Raw genomic sequence first — 24020 nt, forward strand, 5'->3', positions numbered from 1 at the left:
AAAGAAGGGATGAGAAAATATCTAAGTGAATATGAGATAAGAAACAATAACTTTAAAAAAAAAAGAAAGAAACAATAACTTATAAATTTACCTAATATGAACCATTCATATTACCGGTAGCTCAGACGGCAAGGTGTCTGTCTACAATGCAGGAGACCTGGGTTTGATCCCTGGATTGGGAAGATCCCCTGGAGAAGGAAATGGCAATCCACTCCAGGATTATTGCCTGGAAAATCTCATGGACAGAGAAGCCTGGTAGGCTACAGTCCATGGGGTTGCAAAGAGTCGGACACGACTGAGCGACTTCACTTTCACTTTCAAGAAAGTGAATTCAGTGCAGTAGAAAGAGAATTTGACTGAGAATGCAAAAGTCAAGTTCTAGTCCCATCTCTGCTACTTACAGGCAGGGCAACTTTGTTGCTGTTGTTCAGTTGCTCACTAGTATCCAACACTGCTTTGGGACTCCACTGACTGCAGCACACCAGGCTTCCCTGTCCTTCACAATCTCCCTGTTTGTGAAAACAGGAGTTTGCTCAAACTCATGTCCATTGAGTCGGTGATGCCATCCAACCATCTCATCCTCTGTCATCCCATTCTCCTCCTGGGTCATTGCCAGTGAGTCGGCTCTTCCCATCAGGGAGCCAAAGTATTGGAGCTTCAGCTTCAGCATCAGTCCTTCCAGCGAATATTCAGGGCTGATTTGCTTTAGGATTCACTGGTTTGATCCCCATGCTGTCCAAGAGACTCAAGAGTCTTCTTCAACACCACAGTTCAAAAGCATCAATTCTTCAGTGCTCAGCCTTCTTTATGGTCCAACTCTCACATCCATACATGACTACTGGAAAAATCATAGCTCTGACTATATGGACCTTTGTTGTCAATGTGATGTATCTACTTTTTAATACACTCTCTAGGTCTGTGACAGCTTTTCTTCCAAGGAGCAAGTGTCTTTTAATTTCATGGCTACAGTCACCATCTGCAGTGAATTTGGAGCCCAAGAAAATACAGTCTGTCACTGTTTCCATTGTTTCCCCCATCTATCTGCCATGAAGTGATGGGATCAGATGCCATGATCTTAGTTTTTTGAATGTTGAGTTTCAAGCCAGTTTTTTCACTCTACTCTTTCATCTTCATCAAGAGGCTCTTTTTTGTTCCTCTTTGCTTTTGCCATAAAGGTGTTGTCATCTGGCTATCTGAGGTTATTGATATTTCTCCCGGCAATCCTGATTCCAGCTTGAGCTTCATCCAGCCCAGAATTTTGCATGATGTACTCTGCATAGAAGCTAAATAAGCAGGGTGACAATATACAGCCTTGACTTACTCCTTTCTCGATTTGGAACCAATCTGTTGTTTCATGTCTGATGCTAACTGTTACTTCTTGACCTGCATACAGATTTCTCAGGAGGCAGGTAAGGAGGTATGGTATTTCCATCCCTTTAAGAATTTCCTAGTTTGTCATGATCCATACAGTCAAAGGCTTTAGCATAGTCAATGAAGCAGAAGTAGATATTTTTCTGGAATTCCCTTGCTTGTTCTATTATCCAGTAGATGTTGGCAATTTGATCTCTGGTTCCTCTGCCTTTTCTAAATCCATGTTGTACATTTGAGTGTCTCGGTTCACGTACTGTTGAAGCCTAGCTTGAAGGATTTTGAGCATTACCTTGCTAGCATGTGAAGTGCTGCAACTGTGCAATAGTTTGAGCATTCTTTGGCGCTGCCCTTCTTTGGAACTGGAATGAAAACTGACCTTTTACACTCCTGTGGCCACTGCTGAGCTTTCCAAATTTGCTGGCATATTGACTGCAGCACTTTAGCAGCAGCATCTTTTAGAATTTGAAATAGCTCAGCTGGAATTCCATCACCTCCACTTGCTTTGTGGAGTATACTGATACTTTCTAAGGCCCATTTGACTTTGCACTCCAGGATGTCTGGCTCTAGGTGAGTGATCACACCATCACATGGTTATCCAGGTCATTAAGACCTTTCTTCGTATAGTGCTGTGTATTCTTGCCACCTCTTCTTCACATCTTCTGCTTCTGTTAGGTCCATACCATTTCTGTCCTTTATCGACCCATCTTTGCATGAAATGTTCCCTTGGTATCTCTAATCTTCTTGAAGAGATCTCTAGTCTTTCCCATTCTATTGTTTCCCTCTATTTCTTTGCATTGTTCACTTAAGAAGGCTTTCTTATCTCTCCCTGCTATTCTCTGGAACTCTGTATTCAGTTAGGTATATCTTTCCTTTTCTTCTTTGCCTTTTGCTTCTCTTCTTTTCTCAGCTATTTGTAAGGCCTCCTCCTAGAGCTATCTGTAAGACAACCATTTTGCTGTTTTGTATTTCTTTTCCTTGGAAATAGTCTTGATCCCTGCCTTCTGTGCAGTGTCATGAACCTGCTTCCATAGTTCTTCAGGCACTCTGTCTATCAGATCTAATCCCTTGAATCTATTTCTCACTTCCACTGTGTAATCATAAGGGATTTGATTTACGTCATACCTGACTGGCCTAGTGGTTTTCCCTACTTTCTTCAATTTAAGTCGGAATCTTGCAACAAGGAGTTCATGATCTGAGCTACAGGCAGCTCCCAGTCTTGTTTTAGCTGACTGTATAGAGCTTTTCCATCTTTGGCTGTAAAGAATATAATCAATCTGATTTCAATGTTGACTATCTGGTGATGTCCACATGTAGAGTCATCTCTTGTGTTGTTGGAAGAGGGTATTTACTTTGACCAATGCGTTCTCTTGGTAAAACTCTGTTAGCCTTTGCCCTGCTTCATTTTGTACTCCAAAGCCAAATTTGCCTGTTACTCCAGGTATCTCTTGACTTTCTACTTTTGCATTCCAGCCTCCTATGATGAGAAGGATATCTTTTTTGGTATTAGTTTTAGAAGGTCTTGTAGGTCTTCACAGAACCATTCAACTTCAGCTTCTTCAGCATTAGTGGTTGGGACATAGACTTGAATTACTGTCATATTGAATGTGTAACTCTGTGTAAACCAAAAACCTTCCTGGCAATTGCTTTAAAGACTTAAAACCAAACAGCAAGCTGTCATTCTTCTCATTTAATTTTGCAGTGTAGTCAGAGTGTCAGTTCATGACAGTAAAATGATTTCCACAGCAGCCAATCAGTGTCAATACAGTATATTTACAATTCTTTATATTCAGTCAAAGGCAAGAGACTGACTTCTAAAGGTAATCACCTACTAAAAGCATACACCTCTAATATACAGCAAGGAAAATACCAAAATGTACTTGAAATTACCCTGCTCCTTCTGTGTTCCTCTTATCTCTCCAGCTATGACTACTATTAATGTCTTTCTCTTTAAGACAAGCAATGGACATTTCTGAGGATAACTTGACTTAAGGCTGTGAAACGAAGTTTAAAAAAAAACTCATCAAAACTGTAAAAGGTAATGCATATATGTGGTTGCAGATATATACATATATACATATGTATGTCTCAAGCTAAGACTATGCGTGTGAGAGAGAAGAGAAAGTTAGAGAAGAGAAGCAAAGAGATCCATCTGAGACAACTCTCTTTACATCTCTGGTAATCAAGCCTTTCACACAATAACCACGAGGAAAGCATCCATGGCTCTGGCTCTGAGCTGAACTGACTTGGGGATTAGAGTCTATGATAATGGAGCAGGACCTTATGGGGCATTCCCAAGACAGAACCTCACCCTTATCCTCTGCTCTAGTTACTCTCTGAAGTACCTAGATAAGAGTATCTGATGCACATTTTCTGAGTTGTTTGACAAATGCTAAAACCACCACAAAAAGAAGTAAGAACCACTTGATGATCGTGACCACAAAGCTCCTCCCGCGCCACCCCTCCTCAGATCAATCAGTGCCTAAGGGCTAATAATGCTAACCCCTGTGATAGCACCCCTTTTACCTCACAATTATCCAATCAGAGAATTGTGCACGAGATGACCACAGACCCTGGGATGCCCCTCCTTCACTTCACCTTTAAAAATGCTTTGCTGAAACTCCTGGGGAGTTTGGGTGTCTTTAGCCTAGCTGTCCTGACCTCCTTGCCTGGAGCCCTGCAATAAAGACTGCACTTCGCCACAACCCAGGGTCCACAGTTTGGCCTTAGTGCAAGCAGACCCAAGTTTGGTTCCAGCACACAACAATTTCAATTCTACTCTACTAATAGTTCAATATATAACACAGGCAAATCACGTAATCTCTCTGTGCTTCAGTATCTGAACTGGATTCTACTCAAAGGCTGACTGGCTCTTTCCATAGGTGCCTACATTTGAACGCACTTTTAGAAAAGATAGGAAAAGTAGCAGAGTTCTTTCACAGATTTTTCTATTTCTATAAAAATAACATTTATAATTCTTATTGGCAAGAAAGACAAAAAAAAACAAAAAAACTTGTGTACGTGAAATCAAATGACACTTTAGAAAGTAAAAAAAATGTTGCCTAAGGTGTTAATTTCAGATTAAACTGCAAAGTACATTACCATCAAGTGGAAGGGGATGAATGGAATGACCTTTTATGGTCTCTTCTAAAACTGAAGACTATGATTGTGAACTAGACTCTGCAAAATGTGGCAAACAACCCCACATATTAAAAATACCACAAGTGTTTGGACCTCTCTGGTAGCTCAGACAGTAAAGAATCTGCCTGCAATGCGGGAGACCTGGGTTCAATCCATGGGTCAGGAAGATAACCCTGGAGAAGGAAATGGCAACCCACTCCAGTATTCTGGCCTGGTGAATTCCATGGACAGAAGAGCTTGTCAGGCTATACTCGATGGGGTCACAAAGAGTCAGACATCACTGAGGGACTAACACTTTGACAAGTGTTTACTGCAAGAAAGATTAAAAAAGGATAGGTATTTATTTGGCAGAACAATTATCTTTCCTTAATTATCAACTTCTGGTATAAATTACTGACAATCTATAAAAAGAAAACTTCTATTATCAAGATGTTATTTTTGCACATATTTAAAGAACAGGTATAGTGATGCTTCTAAGCTTTATTTAGAAAATCATATGTCACACAAATAATATCCATTATTTCTTAGGTTTTGCTTAGTGTCTCCTTTTCCCTGGTAAATTTGAAAATCTATCCTTTTATATATATAGAAAAGGTATCCTTTATATATAAAGATAAAAATTAATCACCATTTAGAGTTTATCACTATTTTTCTGATCATTATATTAGGTGGTGAGAAGCCATCCACACACAGAGATATAGTATTTCTGTGATTAATAATAGCAGGAAGGATCCTTGAACAGAAGTATGCCATGTACTGTCTATAGCCATAAATAAAATATCTTTCTTACAAGTAAGCCACTACAATATCAACTCCATAACTCTGACTTCTTAATATTGTGTGATAATCACGTAAATTAACCAGAGATGGGAATGTTGGCTATTAAGATAGAGTTGGCTACTAAGTTGGCTATTGAGAGTTGGCTATTAAGTTTTTTATACTAGAAAATCATCATTTTAGCTATGTGTGTCTTAGATTATTCATCTATGAATTTATTCTCATTAATAACAAAGCAGTTGAATTCTCTGCCTGCTTACCATAACCACTTTTCCTCATGAGTCAATCACCCCATCACTGTAAAGGGCCACAAGTTATGACAGGACTTTTAAAGCCAAATGTTAAACACCTGACTACAAAAACAAAGCAAAAAGCCTTGAAACTTCATGTGTGTCTTAATTAGGCTCCAGATCAAGCAATACCTCCACAAACAAGTCACATGGCTATGACACAACTTCTTATGGCCATCAACAGTCTCTGCAAATATATTTCATTCTGCTAGGTACACTTTAATTCTAGTATTTTATGAAATAGATTCTGATCCTTACTTATTTGTCTGGCCCTCATAAAGGGAAAAACTAAATATAAACAACAACAACAGAGCAAAGAGAAGCAAATTCCTCTGAAGAATGACTTATACAAAATATATTTTCTTCAATTTCAAGACCATTTTCCCCATAGAACCAATATTATGAACAGCAGTTAGACTTTCTGACTCATTTGTAAAATCTGATGTGAACCTTAATGTAACTGAACTACAGAACCTTTTCAAACTCCTAATCCTAGGTAGTTGGGAACCATTTGAGAACAAGGGTGGCCAAGGACAGTATTTATTACTATTGTTACTACTAGTGGGAATCATAATATCCAGGAAGCTATCACTTACCAATTACCCACTATGTGCTAGGTATTGTGCTAAATGCTTTACTTGCCTCATTTAATTTTCATAGCTATTCTATGATATATGTATTATTTTTATCCTATAGTTTAAAAAAAATGAGGATTTGAAAAATTAAGTGACGTGCCTAAGGGCACATAGTTAGGAAGTTGCAAAGTCATACCCAGGTCCACACGGCTTTCATGCTATCTACCACTTTGCAACATTGCCAAGTTTCAAAATACTTACTTTCTTTTTCAGAATCAAAATTTCCAGTCCTTCAGAATAGGTGACACCAGCTACACACTATAAGAAACCTTTCTGATCTAATTTGCACTGGATATAAATAACCAAATCCTACCAGAAGTAGCATTTTCATCTTTTCAAAAGGAGGCAATTTAATTCAACTGAACTTAAAAATGGTTATGTTAGATAGTGAAACAAGAGCAACCAGAATAGCTTGCAATGGGAAGCAGATGAACCCTTCTGGAAGAAGACATCCATACCTGTCTGACTAGCATCTTTTCTTTTTGGGAAATATTACAATTCCATTCAGTGCGATACTGACAAAGCCATCAGTCATGGGGCCTTCCATCCCCTAAACCTGGTGGCCATGAGAACTAAGCAAGGTCAATAGTTATTTGGGTCCCCACCCCCACATATTTAATTGTCACGGTATTGAATAGTCATTCACATTCATCTGAAGCCTGGAACTGTAAGAATGACAGACATTAGGACACACAGTCCACAGGGAGCAGTTGCCAGAAAACAAAGTCATCACAGAGGAAAGTAAAATTGAACAATGTGGAGACGAAGCCCTGGTGATATCGCTTGAACCCCTGCATCCCGCCATGATTAGGTTAGAGATTCACCTCTTGTTTCCTAGTAGCTATTTGAGCCAGTAAATTTTGATTAAGTTAATGTGTGTCAGATCTCTGACACACAAACCCAAAACAATCTCTAGTAACATGGGTTTCTGAGAGTTTGCTCGTGAGGTCATCTTCCTCCTGGAGTGCTTTCATTAGTTCTTTTCTTTATCCATTCCAAGCAAGAAGGAAATAAAATTACTTCCAATTTCAGATTAAGGATAATTAGCAAAGGGAAAATATAAGGATACTGAATACAGTTTGGACTGTTAAAGGCAATATTAATATACACATTTTCCTATTTAAAATATTTATGTGCAAAAATCTGGAAATAGCCATGACTCTCATCTGTAAGCCCATATTTTCAGTCATGACGTTTGACAGAAAACCACAATGTTATAATGTCAAAACTTTAGAAAGTTATATAAAAGGCAATAATAGAGCATAAAATGTAGCAAAGTGCTTATCACGAATCAAATTCAGCAAATGTTTGAAATGTGTTTAATTTGACTTTTTATTTTTTTTATTTTTTGGAGAGGAAGGAGGGGGGAAACTACTTTTTGTCTTTTCCTCCCCAAACCCTCTGGCATCGACCGACGGACTGTGAAAATATCACACTACCTAATTTGACTTTTTAAAATATACATTTTATAGGACTTAAAATATTCTTTTTAAGTTTTTGTCTCTCAACTTGTATTTTACAAGGAAGTCATACAGAAAGCAAAAATGCCCCTAGCTCAAAGTTTTCTAGAATTTAAGGTGTGAATTTTCATGCTCATTTCTTTCTGGATTAGTTCTTCACCTTCAAGTATTCGTTGCTTTTTCTTATTAATATTTCATGTACAAAAGGTATATGCAACTTATAAATAAAAAGTTAACCTTAAACATATGGTGGCAAAAATCCATGACTCCAATTCAAGATAATTTAGCATTTACATTCCAAAGAAACTAGGACTCTTGGTTGCCAAGGACAGATACCTACCCCCTAAACTAGCATAAGCAAAAAAAGGTAATGTACTGGCTCAAAGGATTAAAAGTGTAGAAATGGGAACGGCTTCAGGCATAGCTGGATTTAGGCTTCAAGATATATCATCAGGACTCCACAATGTTCGATTTTGCTTTCCTTCGTGATGACTTTATTCTCCAGCAAGTACTCCCTATAGACTACATATGTCCCACATGGCTCTCTCCCCTCATCCTCTCAGTTCTACTTTCTGATATGTTGGCCTCCTTCTCAAATTGTATGTGATGTGTGAGGCACTGTAGTACTTGAAGCTGCTACAGCCATCTTTCAATGCACACTGATATATACTCATCCAATCAGCCCTCGGTGCCTGTAACGAGACACAGTGTGCTGCCTGCTTAGGTGTAGGTCACACACACCATGTCTGAGTCAGCTGGTAGGTGTGGCCTTACCCTTAAGAGCAAGGAAGGGGTGGATTCTTCAAAGGAAAATCAAAGGGACATTTTTCAGAATACCAGAAATACATCCCCAATACAAATTACCTCTTTGGAAAATAAAAATGATGCGAACAAAAATAACAACTACAAAAACAATGCGAAGGTTTTTAGAGTGCTGAAAATATATGCACAATTTCTTGAGAAGTGTTCTTAATTAGATGCTCGTTGTTTCCTTCTGATACCACTACTGAAATAATTAAAACTTATATTTTCCCCCTTTCAAATTCCCTTTTATTGTGTTAACTGAAACTCAGGGTTTTGACAGCTGTGGCTACCAAAACAAATGGAATATATTTCCAAATAGTTAAAGATTAAGCCCAATTATTGCCACTAATAATTGTACCAGAGTTCTTGGCTGCAAGAACAGTGCAATTTCTGTTAAGTTAAGCAGAAAAGGACACATAAACAAGCTGAAGAAATAGACTTGGGAAACAAGCTGGAACTAAAGAGCACTAGGAGGCTAGAACTGCCACCAAAATCCACGCTGAAGGAAAGAAAAGTTGGCTCACAAAGCCTCTGCCGAGAATGTTGGCACCACTCCCACTGCTGGTCCCAGTGCTTCATCTGTAACTGTCCCCTGTTTCTCTGTATTGCTTTTTTCAGATGTGAAGTTTCACGCAGAGTTTTCTAGCCATCTGAGCATAAATCATGTGCCATAACTCTAGCCGTATCAAGAGCTGTGAGAGGGATGATCTGTAGCATTTTGGCTTCCACAGTAGAAGTAAGACTTTAGGCACTTAGAATAAACCCTAACATATAAACAGCCCTTGATAAATGTGATTTATTATTCTCATAAAAGCATGGCTTAAACCACTATGTGGCAAATAATGTTTTTAACATGATACTATATGACTGATAGATCATCTTCATTAAAAACAACAAAGGTATTTCCCAAATCACATAACTATTGGTAAAAAACAGGTAAAAACTGGACTTCCATGATGGCCCAGTGGCTAAGACTTCACACTCCCAGTGCAGGGGGCCTACGTTCAATCCCTGGTTAGGGAAGATCCTGCATGCCACATGGCATGGCCAAAAAAAATAGGCAAGAATTGATTATTCTGAATCAACTCTTGGCTCCAATGCCAGTAGAAAGAATTCCTGAAAAATAAATTCAATCTCTTCCCCCTCCAAACATATTCTGCCTCTACAACATAATTAAGTCAAATAAGCTTAATAAGGGGTTTCCCTGGTGGCTAAGATGGTAAAGAGTTTACCTGTAATGTAGGAGACCTGGTTCGATCTCTGGATTGGGCAAACAATAAGCAGGAGACAATCAAAATTTGACCTTCTGGGGTAGATTATGGCAGGTCGTGGACAAGTTATTAATATTTCTTTCTCCACCATGAGTATAATGGGGGCGGGGGGTAAGGTAGCCAGTCACTTACTGCAAATTAAGTACCAATGTTCATCTAGGTTAGTTTCCATTACAGCTACAGGAAACTGACCGAGTCAACATTCTGTTGTAATCTGACAAAAAGATGTATCTCACTCGTAAAGAAACCCATCCAGAACATGGATCTATACACTTAGAGGGAAAAGCTGTCACTTGGCTCCTATATTACCACACTACTTTTTTTTTTATTATTACAGGATAAGAGTCTATTAGTATTTTCTTAGAATTTCACCCAAGACATGGAGCTATAATTTAAAGAAAATAAAGTATAAGATATAAAGGAAATATTTAAGAGGAAAAATTGACTTACAATATACAGTCGTTTTAAAGTACTTGGAAGCCAGCAATTTAACTTACAGAAAAGCTATGTTTAAAAAAAAAAGACAGAATTTAATTACTACAGTATGTTTTCTCAACTCAGTTAAATAAACTACATTCACTCCTACATTTCTATTGTGAGTCTGAATTAGAATATGCTAGGAATATAGTTACATGTAAATGCCAATACATGAAGTAATTAGAGATCATTTAGTCTACTTAGGGGTGATAGTTCAAATTCTGTAACTCTTTTTCGTCATAGTCATATGTACATAGGTTGATAGCGACTATTTTTACAGCAATAAGGGAGCTGTGGAAATACTAGAATGGTTACTTTTAAACACTAAATATCTTCAGAATTTCACCTCACACTATTTACTAATCCATAATACATGGAAGCAATCTCTGTACATATGTGCAATATTCAATGGTACTTAACTGTACATACTATTATCATTTTGGGCAGAAATGAGAAATTTACAAAATGAGTACAACATCACTGCTATCCACTCCTTTATATACTCATTAATTTATCTTACATACTTGTAGCTATACTTTCAGCTGTCAAATAGTTCTTCATTACAAAAGTTCTATAACATTTTATTTACTAGAGTATTAGGGGCTGAAAAAGTCTAATAAAAGTCTAAAATATAGGAAGAAAACAGAATTACTGTTGTCTCTTTTGGATATATACATTTCTTAACTGCTTTTAAAGTATATTTTATTTTTAGGGAAAAAATTTTAAATAGATAAAAATCTTCTATCTATATGTTAGCTTTTCATTTAGGGGCATACACTTAAATTGCAGTCCATAAACACATGATTTAATTTAAAAGTAACAAAATACTCGGCTTCCTAATAAAAAAGTTGGAAATTATTACATATTTCTAGCTTTTTAAAAAGCAAAAAGCAGCAGAGGATGGTAAAGAAAGAATGTACATGCTATGCAGCCATTACGCACTACAGTACACTGCTTAGTACCTCCAGCAGAGGAGCTAACTTCTGAACTTCCACTTAAAACCTATTACGCTGTCAATAAAAAGAAGTTCTTAATGTCAGAGGCCTTCTGATCTACAGAGCTATGGAGAAATAAAGTTGTTCACTTATTCAGTCATTTCTTCAACAAATATTTCTAGAGCTCCTTACAAATATCAGGCTCCATAACCAATGAAATACCTACTCTCTAGAAGCTAAGATTAAAAGATATACAAAGAAAGACATTAAATAAATTACTAGAATTGTGACAAGGGCTATAAAGAGAAAGGTATAAAGTAGGAGGACTACATCAGGTCAGATCTGATCATGGAAAATCTCTTAAGAAATGATATTTTGATAACTGAACAGTATGCTCAAGGACTTGGGGAAGTCAAGGAGAGAGTCCTCTAGGTAGAAGAAACAGAACCTGCAAAACCCAGAGAGGCAAGAAAAAATTTAGGTATGTCTGATGAAGTGAAGGAGTACATATAACGAGAAAAGAGGAAACAGAATGATATGAATATAACACTGGGGATATGAGACTCTCATAAAGTAAAGATAAAGTTGTTAAACACTAGTAAGCAGGAAGGTAAAATAAATTTACAAAGCAGAAACAGCACTGGAATGGTCTAAAGACCATGAAAATAAACATTGTGTTGAAAAAGTTTGTGAGACTATGAGAGAGAGGGTGGGATCTCAAATAGCAGATGGATTCCTTACTTCCATTTGATGCCTGGATTCATTTGAACACACTTAAATGTCGATGGTATGACACCAACAGAGAGAATAATGAAGGAGAGGGAAGTAACTGGTAGAGAAGGAACTCAGAGCTCAAGAAATTATTAGGCAACTCATCATCATTAGTCAGTGTATTATTTTCTCCAACACTTAATGCCTGATGGCAAAGTAAAGTCAGATAGATTTATTCAGAAGCAGAATTCTTGCTGGTGAGTTCAGGGAAGACTAGGACACTGAAAAGAGAGTAAGTGACGGATTTGAGTCTTAGATAAAGAAGAAAACGAAAACAGTAAGGGTCAATTCAAATTTTCGCTTCTGCTTCATGGGGCTTCCCTGGTGCCTCAGATGGTAAAGAATCCACCTGCAATGTGGGGGACCTGGGTTTGATCTCTGAATTGGGAAAAGCCCCTAGAGGAGGGTATGGCAACCTACTCCAGTATTCTTGACTGGAGAATCCCCAAGGACAAGAGGAGCCTGGCAGGCTTGACTATGCTAAAGCCTTTCACTGTGTGGATTACAACAAACTATGGAAAATTCTTAAAGAGATGGAAATACCAGACCACCTTACCTGCCTCATGAGAAACCTGTATGCAGGACAAGGAGCAACAATTAGAACCAGACATGGACAATGGACCAGTTCCAAATTGGGAAAGGAGTATGTCAAGGCTGTACGTTGTCACCCTGCTTATTTAACTTATGTGCAGAGTACAGCATGTGAAATGCCGGGCTGGATGAAGCAAAAGCTGGAATCAAGATTATAGGGAGAAATATCAGTATCCTCAGATATGCAGATGACACCACCCTTATGGCAGAAAGTGAAGAGGAACAAATGAGCCTGTTGAAGAAGATGGAAGAGTAGAGTGAAAAAACTAGCTTGAAACTCAACATTCAAACAACTAAGATCAGGGCATCCGGTCCCATCACTTCATGGCAAATAGATGGGGAAACAATGGAAACAGTGACAGGCTTCATTTTCTTGGGCTCCAAAATCACTGCAGCCATGAAATTAAAAGACGCCTCCTCCTTGGAAGAAAAGCTATGACAAACCTAGACAACATATTAAAAAGTAGAGACATCACTTTGCCAACAAAGGTCCATATAGCCAAAGCTATGGTTTTTCCAGTAGTCATGTATGGATGTGAGAGTTGGACCATAAAGAAGGCTGAGTCCCAAAGAACTGAGATTTTTGAACTGTGGTGCTGGAGAAGACTCTTGAGAGTTCAGTGGACAGCAAGGATATCAAACCAGTGAATCCTAAAGGAAATCAACCCTGAGTATTCATTGGAAGGACTGATGTTGAAGCTGAAGCTCCAATTCTTTGGCTGCTGCTGCTGCTGCTGCTAAGTCACTTCAGTCATGTCCGACTCTGTGCGACCCCATAGATGGCAGCCCACCAGGCTCCCCCGTCCCTGGGATTCTCCAAGCAAGAACACTGGAGTGGGTTGCCATTTCCTTCTCCAATTCTTTGGCTACCTGATGCAAAGAAGTGACTCATTGGAAAAGACCCTGATGCTGAGAAAGACTGAGGGCAGGAAGCAAAGGGAACGACAGAGGAAGAGATAGCTGGAGGGCATCACCGATTCAGTGAGTGTGAGTTTGAGCAAACTCTGGGAGATAGTGAACAACTGGGAAACCTGGTGTGCTGCACTCCATGGGGTCGCAAAGAGCTGGATACGACTAAGCAACTAAACAACAACAGAGTTCTCAAGAAGGGCAATTAGGAGAAAGTAATCAGAGGCAAGATGTCTGTTTTAGTTATTTCAAAGTTGGAAAATTTCTGATGATGGCCCACAATGTGCCTCTGCATGTGTGGAGATCAGTCCCAGAGCTAAGCAGGTCAAGGAACTTTTCCACCAGGAGTGCCCTCTTTGCATAGAAACCTTCTTCTATGATGGTTTGTTGGCTGAGAACTAAACCAAGAAGACAGCCTGGGAAACTCCTCCTTCCTCCTTGCTACCAAGGCTAAGGAGAAAACAGAGTAGCACCTGAAAGAAAGGGAAGTCAAGGAATAGTATGCTTGAGTCTGTTCTTGTTTTTCCAAACTTTTTTGAAAAACACTGATTCTTTTGTGATCTAGAGATCTCTTCCAGAAAATTAGAGATACCAAGGGAACATTTCATGCAAAGATAGGCTCGATAAAGGAGAGAAATGGTATGGACCTAACAGAAGCAGAAGATATTAAGAAGAGGTGGGAAAAAAAAAAAAAAAAGAAGAAGAGGTGGCAAGAATACACAGAAGAACTGTACCAAAAAAAGCTTCATGACCCAGATAATCACAATGGTGTGATCATTCACCTAGAGCCAGACATCCTTGAATGTGAAGTCAAGTGGGCCTTAGAAAGCATCACTATGAACAAAGCTAGTGGGGGTGATGGAATTCCAGTTGAGCTATTTCAAATCCTGAAAGATGATGCTGTGAAAGTGCTGCACTCAATATGCCAGCAAATTTGGAAAACTCAGCAGTGGCCACAGGACTGGAAAAGGTCAGTTTTCATTCCAATCCCAAAGAAGGGCAATGCCAAAGAATGCTCAAACTACTGCACAATTGCACTCATCCCACACACTAGTACAGTAATGCTCAAAATTATCCAAGCCAGGCTTCAGCAATACCTGAACCGTGAACTTCCAGATGTTCAAGCTGGTTTTAGAAAAGGCAGAGGAACCAGAGAACAAATTCTCAACATCCGCTCGATCATTGAAAGAGCAAGAGAGTTCCAGAAAAACATCTATTTCTGCTTTATTGACTATGCCAAAGCCTTTGACTGTGTGGATCACAATAAACTATGGAAAATTCTGAAAGAGATGGGAATACCAGACCACCTGACCTGCCTCTTGTGAAACCTATATGCAGGTCAGGAAGCAACAGTTAGAACTGGACATGGAACTGGACATAGGAAAAGGAGTACATCAAGGCTGTATATTGTCACCCTGCTTATTTAACTTATATGCAGAGTCATGAGAAACATCATCAGAGTATATCGTTCTTCCAGCTGGGCTAGAAGAAGCACAAGCTGGAATCAAGATTGCTGGGAGAAATACCAATAACCTCAGATATGCAGATGACACCACCCTTATGGCAGAAAGTGAAGAGGAACTAAAAAGCCTCTTGATGAAAGTGAAAAAGGAGAGTGAAAAAGTTGGCTTAGAGCTCAACATTCAGAAAACCAAGATCATGGCATCTGGTCCCATCACTTCATGGGAAATAGATGGGGAAACAGTGTAAACAGTGTCAGACTTTATTTTTTTGGGCTCCCAAATCACTGCAGATGGTGATTGCAGCCATGAAATTAAAAGACGCTTACTCCTTGGAAGAAAAGTTACAACCAACCTTGATAGCATATTGAAAAGCAGAGATATTACTTTGCCAACAAAGGTCCGTCTAGTCAAGGCTATGGTTTTTCCAGTGGTCATGTATGGATGTGAGAGTTGGATTATGAAGAAAGCTGAGTGCCGAAGAATTGATGCTTTTGAACTGTGGTGTTGGAGAAGACTCTTGAGAGTCCCTTGGACTGCAAGGAAATCCAACCAGTCCGTCCTAAAGGAGATCAGTCCTGGGATTTCTTTGGAAGGACTGATGCTAAAGCTGAAACTTGAATACTTTGGCCACCTCATGCGAAGAGTTGATTCATTGGAAAAGACTCTGATGCTGGGAGGGATTGGGGGCACGAGGAGAAGGGGACGACAGAGGATGAGATGGCTGGATGGCATCACCGACTAGATAGACATGAGTTTGAGTGAACTCGGGAGTTGGTGATGGACAGGAAGGCCTGGCGTGCTATGATTCATGGGGTCTCGAAGATTCGGACACAACTGAGCGACTGAACTGAACTGAACTGATTCTTTTGTTCAAACAGTATCTTCTACAGAAATACAAAAGGTAAAACAGGAAAATGAAGGTGGAAGTGGAACCAGGGGCCCATTAAACTCCCCTTGCCCATCCTCCATCTTTCCCAGAGACCTTAGAGCACAAATTGACTTTCTGTTCAAAGTGAACAAAAGAGTAAAAATTCCACACCTTCTTAAAACACACTTCCTTGTTGGAGTCATTATGGATCATTAGGTTAAGACAGTATAGAGATCTATGAGCATAAACCTCTAGTAAATCATGAAGAAATATTTTCACACCTCCCTTTCTATACTTACCAATAGGATCTATTTGTCTTTGCAGAAAAATCTGTATGTGCCCAAAGTTTCATTAGGCATTTTATGTATATACTTGCATTTAATTATCTCAAGATTCTGGTAAATAAATATTATTTCCATTTTGCAAAACAAGAAGTTGAGGTCCAATGAGGTCAAGTAACTGGCCCACAGTTACAAAGCTATTAAGTGAAAGGGTCAGGACTCAAAGCATCTGATCCCAAAGCCCCAGAGTCCATTACATCAGACTGCCTCCAAGTTCATAAATGTTACACTGTTCCTCTATTACCATTTATATATAAACTTCCCTGGCTAAAAGCCCATAAAATGTTTTCTCGTTAAAAAACATTAAAAGCAGCTCAATCCTTGAGAATTATCATGTAACTTTTAAAATCTAATAATAGCACAAAACATAGTCATTCTAACAGATCTCTGCTCAATCTATTTTCTTTTGGTAAATAATGATTCTCTTCACTGCTGCTAGAATAAAAGTTGATGCTGCTAAACACTAAAGAGTGTTCTTTATGTACTGTTCTACATCTACATGATTATGAGGTTCTATCCCAGAGGTGAGGGTAAACCAGCAACATTAATCCAGAAAGGCTGGCTGGAGGTGAAATGACAACCAGTAAAATATGGCTATATAAAACTAACAAAATTCATGGAAACAAATTTTGAGAAATAATTACTAAAAAACAAGATCATGAGAAAAAGGAGCCCAAGTTAATTTTAATTATTCTAGAGGAAAGTTGATTTTAATCAAGAGCTTCAAGGGAAAAAAAGTCAGATACATAACTAAGCAAAATAAAGGAAGTATGGATACATAACTAGGAAGTAAACACAAAAGAACTAACATGCTAGGTTTTTCTTTAATGTAGAACTATGGACCAGGTAGGAATAGCTGTCATTTTTTTACACGTGACTAGAGTAATAAATACATCTACTGAACTTTCAAAAATAATTCAAGTAAAATGAGGTCCTGGGCTATCTTATTATCCATATAACTACTTCCAATAGTATTTCTTCTCAAAAGCATCATGAATTTAATCTTTTCATATTTGGAACGTAGGAACAAGACAGTCAACTATATATTATTAGCTGTAAATAGGAGACTGATCAAAATAATTAAAATTTATACAAATTCTAAAAGGAATTTACATTTGGCTTGAAATAAGACCAGTCTCCTCTGTAATGCATGGAAATACAATCTCAAAAATGTTCTACCCCATTTCTGATCAACACTAATACTATTTAGGTATAGCACCAAAAGTGAAAGTGTTAGTCACTCGGTTATGTCCGACTTTGCGACCCTATGGACTGTAGCCCAACAGGCTCCTCTGTATATAAAATTCTCCAGGCGAGAATTACTAGAGTAGGTTGTCATGCTCTCCTCTTGAGGATCTTCCCAACCCAGGAATCGAACCCAGGTCTCCTGCATTGCAGGAGGATTCTTCACCATCTGAGCCACCAGGGAAGCCTAGGTATAGCCCTACTACTGGACAATACTTGACCACACTAAAGGGAAAGAGATCTCCTCACATACCACAAATGAACTGCTTTGTAGATTATCAGCTTTCCAGAAAGTCCAAAACTGAATGAATTAAAATTTATATTTATTCATTCACTTATCATTCAACTATAGATAAAATGTTTACTATGTGTTCTGGCATTGTGGTTCAGTTCAGTTCAATTCAGTCCCTCGGTCGTGTCCGACTCTTTGCAATCCCATGAATCGCAGCTTGCCAGCCTCCCTGTCCATCACCAACTCCCGGAGTTCACTCAGACTCATGTCCATCGAGTCAGTGATGCCATCCAGCCATCTCATCCTCTGGTCCCCTTCTCCTCCTGCCCCCAATCCCTCCCAGCATCAAAGTTTTTTCCAATGAGTCAACTCTTCGCATGAGGTGGCCAAAGTACTGGAGTTTCAGCTTCAGCATCAGTCCTTCCAAAGAAATCCCAGGGCTGATCTTCAGAATGGACTGGTTGGATCTCTTTGCAGTCCAAGGGACTCTCAAGAGTCTTCTCCAACACCACAGTTCAAAAGCATCAATTCTTTGGCGCTCAGCCTTCTTCACAGTCCAACTCTCACATCCATACATACTACTGGAAAAACCATAGCCTTGACTAGACGGACCTTTGTTGGCAAAGTAATGTCTCCGCTTTTGAATATGCTATCTAGGTTGGTCATAACTTTTCTTCCAAGGAGTAAGCGTCTTTTAATTTCATGGCATTGTGGTTAAATATGATGAATACATACTCTTGTGAACAAAACACCAATGTCTATTTCTTTTAAATGTAAACAGTGTTCTCTCAGAACAGAGCTTTCTTCTGCAAGAAAGTCACAAGTTTAAATTGAACTTGTGAGTTTAAAGACTACTTGGAAAGTCTTTACCCTTATTAAATTCAAGGACGCCTATAATTCACTTTCATAAGGATATGGATTATTTAAATCCTTCGATGGTCCCTTGGAGATCTGGGAAATATCACATGAAAAATAAAAACAAGACTGATTTTCATTTTAATGAGTAGTCACTGAAATTCTAAAGCATTGAGCGAGCTAAACCTAGTTTTTAAAAACTATTTTAGGCATTTACATTTTATTCTCAAGGAGTCTGCTAACATTTTTAGGTCATAGAAACTGTTTTTTCCTTTCAATTCTGACACTGTCCCTTTAGTATCCTCTATGAATACTAACATTTCATATTTTAACTATCATGTTAGATATTCTGTATCTATGGTAATTATTTTCTATACTCTCTGAAGAGCCAAAGGCCTCTCTTACCAAATCTATGTGATTACATATTATTTTATATTTTCACTTACCTTCTGGACAATCCGCCTTTTTTCCATTTGATTAAGAATTTTAATCTTTCACTTGACTTTTAAACTTTTTAATCTTTGTGGGTACCAATATTGCTTTAAACACCCCCAAAATTAGGGAATTTCTTAATCTTCCTAGCAATAATGAAAGCCCTTTCTGTGTAATCTTACTGTATAATCTGACTTTAATGTAGCAATGATTTTAATTACCTTAACTGACTGCTTCTTTGACCAAAGTTTCAAAACACAACTGAGCTCTCCCTGACCCTACACACACACACACACACACACACACACTTCTCATTTCCATAAACAAGACCACCATTCATCCATTTACATAAACCAGAAAGCCAAGGATTGCCCTTAATTTCTCTCCTCTTTCTGCCTTACCTCTTCCCCAAATTTATAAGCGGGCTAGTCTACTTTCAGTTCCTAGAATAAAGATTTTCATCTTGCCTTAGGGTCTATAAATATTTAACTGTGTCTACTAAAATAATACCCCACTCCTATCAGTAAACCTAGTTCCTTCTCTTTTGAAGTTTCAACTTCAATGTCATCTCTTCAGAGATCACCATAACTAACAGAGTCTGGTCTCTGACACTCAGTCTTCCTCCCCTTGTTTGTGCCCTTCATAGACACACTTCGACTGGCAACTACATCATTTGCCTGATTCCCTATTTATCTATATATGGCCCCCAGGAGAATGAAAGCTCCATGACAGCAAGAGCTATGTGAGCTATGTCTGTCTTACTCTTTATCTCCAGTTCTAAATATGCCTAGCCCTTATTAGATATTCAGTGAACATTTACTGAATAAATGAACAAAGAATAGAAAGTTTAGATGAAAACATACTGAGATGGTGGCCAGGTTCATAACACAATACCATTGTGGTAAACAAGACCACGCATGCCCAGAAAGTGGAAGATCACTTTCTTAAGTTAAAAAGCCTTCCTTCTCAGTCTCATCTGGATAACTTCAAATGGGTCTGTCAAGATCTGTAACAATGGTCCTCAAAGTATGTTCCTGGATCAGCAGCATCAGGATCACAGTGCTTTTCTAGAATGATAGTTCTCTAAAAATGTTTGTTGAATTCAACTGAACAGACCTCCTATTATTATTTCCTTCTTTCTTTATGTGGATTTTCATGATTAACGGTGCTCTATGCCTTTAAAATTAGTGACTCAGAAGTAATACACACCGTATGTATGTGTGTGTTAGTTGCTCTACATAGGTTTACACTATCCTGACTTCTACTAATTTCTTTCACACTAGTTACGAATTACTAGCTTAGTTCTAATTCTCTTTATTTTGTTGTTTCATACAAGCTCAAAACATGAAAGATACAAAACACAATCTTGGTCTGTAAAAAGGCCATATTTTTAAAGATCTCAATTTATCTAACAAAGAAGTAAAATTGAGAAATAAAATTAATTTGTGATTAAAATAGATGAATGGCAAGAATAATAAGGATGTCTAAACAAACATTTCTCCATTTTCTCCTCAAAATAACAACAAAAAATTCCTTTTTATATGACAAGAATAAAAACACAGTCAGCCAATAGGATATTACAAGATACATAATCCCCCTGCTGCTGTTGCTAAGTCACTTCAGTCATGTCCGACTCTATGCAACCCCATAGACGGCAGCCCACCAGGCTCCCCCGTCCCTGGGATTCTCCAGGCAAGAACACTGGAGTGGGTTGCCATTTCCTTCTCCAATGCATGAAAGTGAAAAGTGAAAGTGGAGTCGCTCAGTCGTATCCGACTCTTCGAGACCCCATGGACTGCAGCCTACCAGGCTACTCCGTCCGTGGAATTTTCCAGGCAAGAGTACTGGAGTGGGGTGCCACTGCCTTCTCCAAATCCCCCTAAATGTCCCAAATCAAAAGGACTGACTTTATGAAAATAGTTTTTAAAAACTCACTGTTTTTTAGTCAGGAAAATTTCTCTTTTTTGTTTTATTTTTACTATGTTTATTTTTCAAACAAACTGTATGATTAGATGCCACAAAAAGATAAAAAGCTCATGATTTCTGAAACATTTATGAAAGAATTACTAATAGAAAATGTCACAAGTTGTAATCTCATTTAGGTAATATTATTAACAATGTGAGGAACCACTAGAGTCTACTGTGAAAAAGTTAATCCATATATTCCAGAAAATATAGGATAAAAATGGAACTGGAAAAAAATGTCCATTTCTCCTATTTCACTCACCTCTATTCCATTGGAATTTGGTGCTAAAAGTTCATTCTAAGCAATAGAGCCCTGACAATTACAAATTCAGCTATATTAGGGCTATTAAGGGCTTCCCTCGTAGCTCAGTCAGTACAGAATCTACCTGCAATGGGGGAGACCAGGGTTCAATTCCTGGGTCAAGAAGATCCCCTGGAGAAGGAAATGGCAACCCACTCCAGTATTCTTGCCTGGAAAATCCTATGGACAGAGAAGCCTGGCAGGCTACAGCCCATGGGGTCACAAGAATCGGACACAACTTAGCGACTAAACCACCACCATTGCTATTAAATTTAAATCATATTCCATACCACTTTTTATAAACCTCATAATAAGTAGCCTTCCACTCAAAAACATTTATTTGTATAATTGAAAAATGTACACAGATAACCTGTCAGTTTCTAAGTGTACACAACTGGTACAAATGATTATTAACCCTGAATTAGAACAAAAAAAAAAACTTCATTACTGATTGTCCAAAGATTAAAGAAAACTCTCAAATGAAAACCTAAAACCATATTTTAGATTAAATGTTAATACATTTACGGTAAGCCTTCATTAGCACTCAGGATTAATCTTTTTAATATCAAGAAAACAAACAAGTAAGAAAAGCTTCCTTGGTCCTTATTCTTTGATTCAAAATATACTTAATTATACTTCAAAGCTGACTTACCACTACACAACCTACAGAGAAATGTGCTATAACTATACTATGACTCTATTATACTGCTTTATCCAAAATTCACCTTTTAGCTGAATTATTTGTTAGTCTCTTTTTTATTTTTCAGACCCAGTGGCATTCCTTTATTCTTTGAAGATTCTTTATAAGGTAGATTCTACCTTATAAGGTTTATTGACTATACCTGAGTGTCAAGCACTGAACTAAGCTCTTTATTGACTTTATTTAATGATCACAGTAATTCTTACCTAAAAAGGTAGGTACTATTACTATTTCATTTCACATAAGAAAAAAACTGAGTCTATAAAATAAGATTCTTTACTCAATATAAAGGATGGTAAAGGATGAACTTCAACCTAGGTCTATGTGGGACCGAAGTCGATGGTGCTCTTAACTATTTTCCCTCCACATTTTCTGTCTCCTTTTTAGTTGCTTTACTTCTCCCTCGCCCCTTCAATATCTTCTACTGTTTATTTCTATCCGTTTCTTTAGTAAGCTCATATATCTTAACAATTTCAACATGATCATACAGACAAGATTCTAAAAATCTATACTTTGGTCCTTTCAATTTACTGTTATATTTCTAATTCCCAAAGGAATATATTCACCTATATAACCTAATATTATCTTCAAATTCAGCACAGATGATTTCCAAAGTCCTTTACAACTTAATTTCACACACACGAAAAACCCAATTCATCTTAGTCCTCATCCAAGTGATTGTTTCTGTCCATGGAAATACTATTCTTCTATGTTCTTCTTTCCTTCATTCTCTGTATTAAACTAAAATCTATTGCTTTTCCCCCAGGTATGTCTTGTGGATTTGAATTTTCTATTTCATTCCTACAATCACAACCTCATAACTCAACCTACCCTGCCTTTCTGCCCCCTTCATGCTCACCATCACAGAAGGATCTTCCCCAAATACAATTTGTATTAAGTCATTCTGTTTGAGAAATCTATATAGGCATTCCAGTGTCTACAGCATAAAAACAACATGGTTTTCAAGGATCTCCTTAATCCAACCCCAGGTTACTAACAATTACTACTACGTGCCTTCCACTCTCATTAGGCTGCTCTCTTTATTCTTCCCAAATCTCCTAAGCTCTCTGCCTTAGGGAACACTCCACCACCTACCCATTCCCTTCAGCATCTCACTTTTTCCACATGTCTTGAATGTAGCCCACTCCACATAGGCTCACAGGTGTTTCCAAACAGAAAACACTCAGCTACAGTCAGGAAATGTGGGTTCCAACCCTGGTTCTGCATGACCCAGGAGTGTGACTCTGGGCAGATTTTTGAGGTAACTAGTCCAGACTGCTATTTCTTCATCAGTAAAATGAGAAGCTGAATTAAATTATAAAATCTTTTTTGGTTTAAAAAATTTTTAACTCCAACAATATTCACTGTCTTACTATTTTAATGCTTAATAATATATTAAAGGTGTTATTTAATCTTCCTTACTAGATTATAAACTTCCCAAGGATAAAAATTATGTATTCTATGTTTCTGCAAACTCAACAAGACACAGCATAGTGTTGATAAATAGATCCTTAATAAATACTTGTGACTAATTAACTCTTTTAGGGTAACTAATACCCTTTTAAATAATAAAACCTTAAAATAATTTCATAATTTTCAAAATCATGAAATCAGGGTATGAGGAGCGGTTTATATTTTTCCTTTCCTTTTCTTCTGTTTTCTTCAATTAATTTAAGAAGCAAAAGATAAAACAGGATCTGAGAATTTCTTTTTTAGGAAGCCCATAATAATGTATTTGCTAATGCTTAATTATAACCAGTATTTCAGAAAATAACTCTGTGGAAAGAGAGGCAAACTGTAGCTCACCTTTTTTAGGAATTTCTATAGCAAAACACTGTTCTTTATATATTGGTTCCTTTCAATTATTTTGTTTCTGGGATTATAAAATTACACATATAAACATGGAGACAAGATTACATTTTAAAACTTCATTACTTTGTATCCCTTTAACATAGAATATCTGAAATCCGTATGTCTCTGGTCTAGGTGCCTTATAGAATACCATGCAACTGAAGCATTAAGACACAATATTATGTTTTTGAACTCTTAGGAAAGGGAGATATTTCCCTGAATACATTCTGGTGACTGCTTTCATCAATTAACTGTACCTGACCCTCCCTGAGAAAAAGTCAGGGCATCAAACTTTGTGTTAAAATCCTATTATCAAACCAGTTCTCCTTAAGGTTACT

At 37.8% G+C, this 24020-nt stretch overlaps 1 protein-coding gene across 2 annotated transcripts in view; it reads right to left on the bottom strand.

Annotated features, from left to right (window-relative positions):
* The window catches only part of COMMD10 (COMM domain containing 10), a 184318-nt gene that overhangs the window by 87374 nt on the left and 72924 nt on the right, over window positions 1-24020 (bottom strand). The window contains exon 6 of one of the 2 annotated variants that reach the window (XM_059888321.1): window positions 1-24020. This exon is cut by the window's left edge and continues 54987 nt beyond it; it is cut by the window's right edge and continues 23745 nt beyond it. The gene's annotated coding sequence lies outside the window, so the exon portion shown is untranslated. 2 annotated transcript variants of the gene reach the window in all.

This window comes from Bos taurus, chromosome 7, assembly GCF_002263795.3.
Source record: "Bos taurus isolate L1 Dominette 01449 registration number 42190680 breed Hereford chromosome 7, ARS-UCD2.0, whole genome shotgun sequence".
NCBI classification, from domain to species: domain Eukaryota; kingdom Metazoa; phylum Chordata; class Mammalia; order Artiodactyla; family Bovidae; genus Bos; species Bos taurus.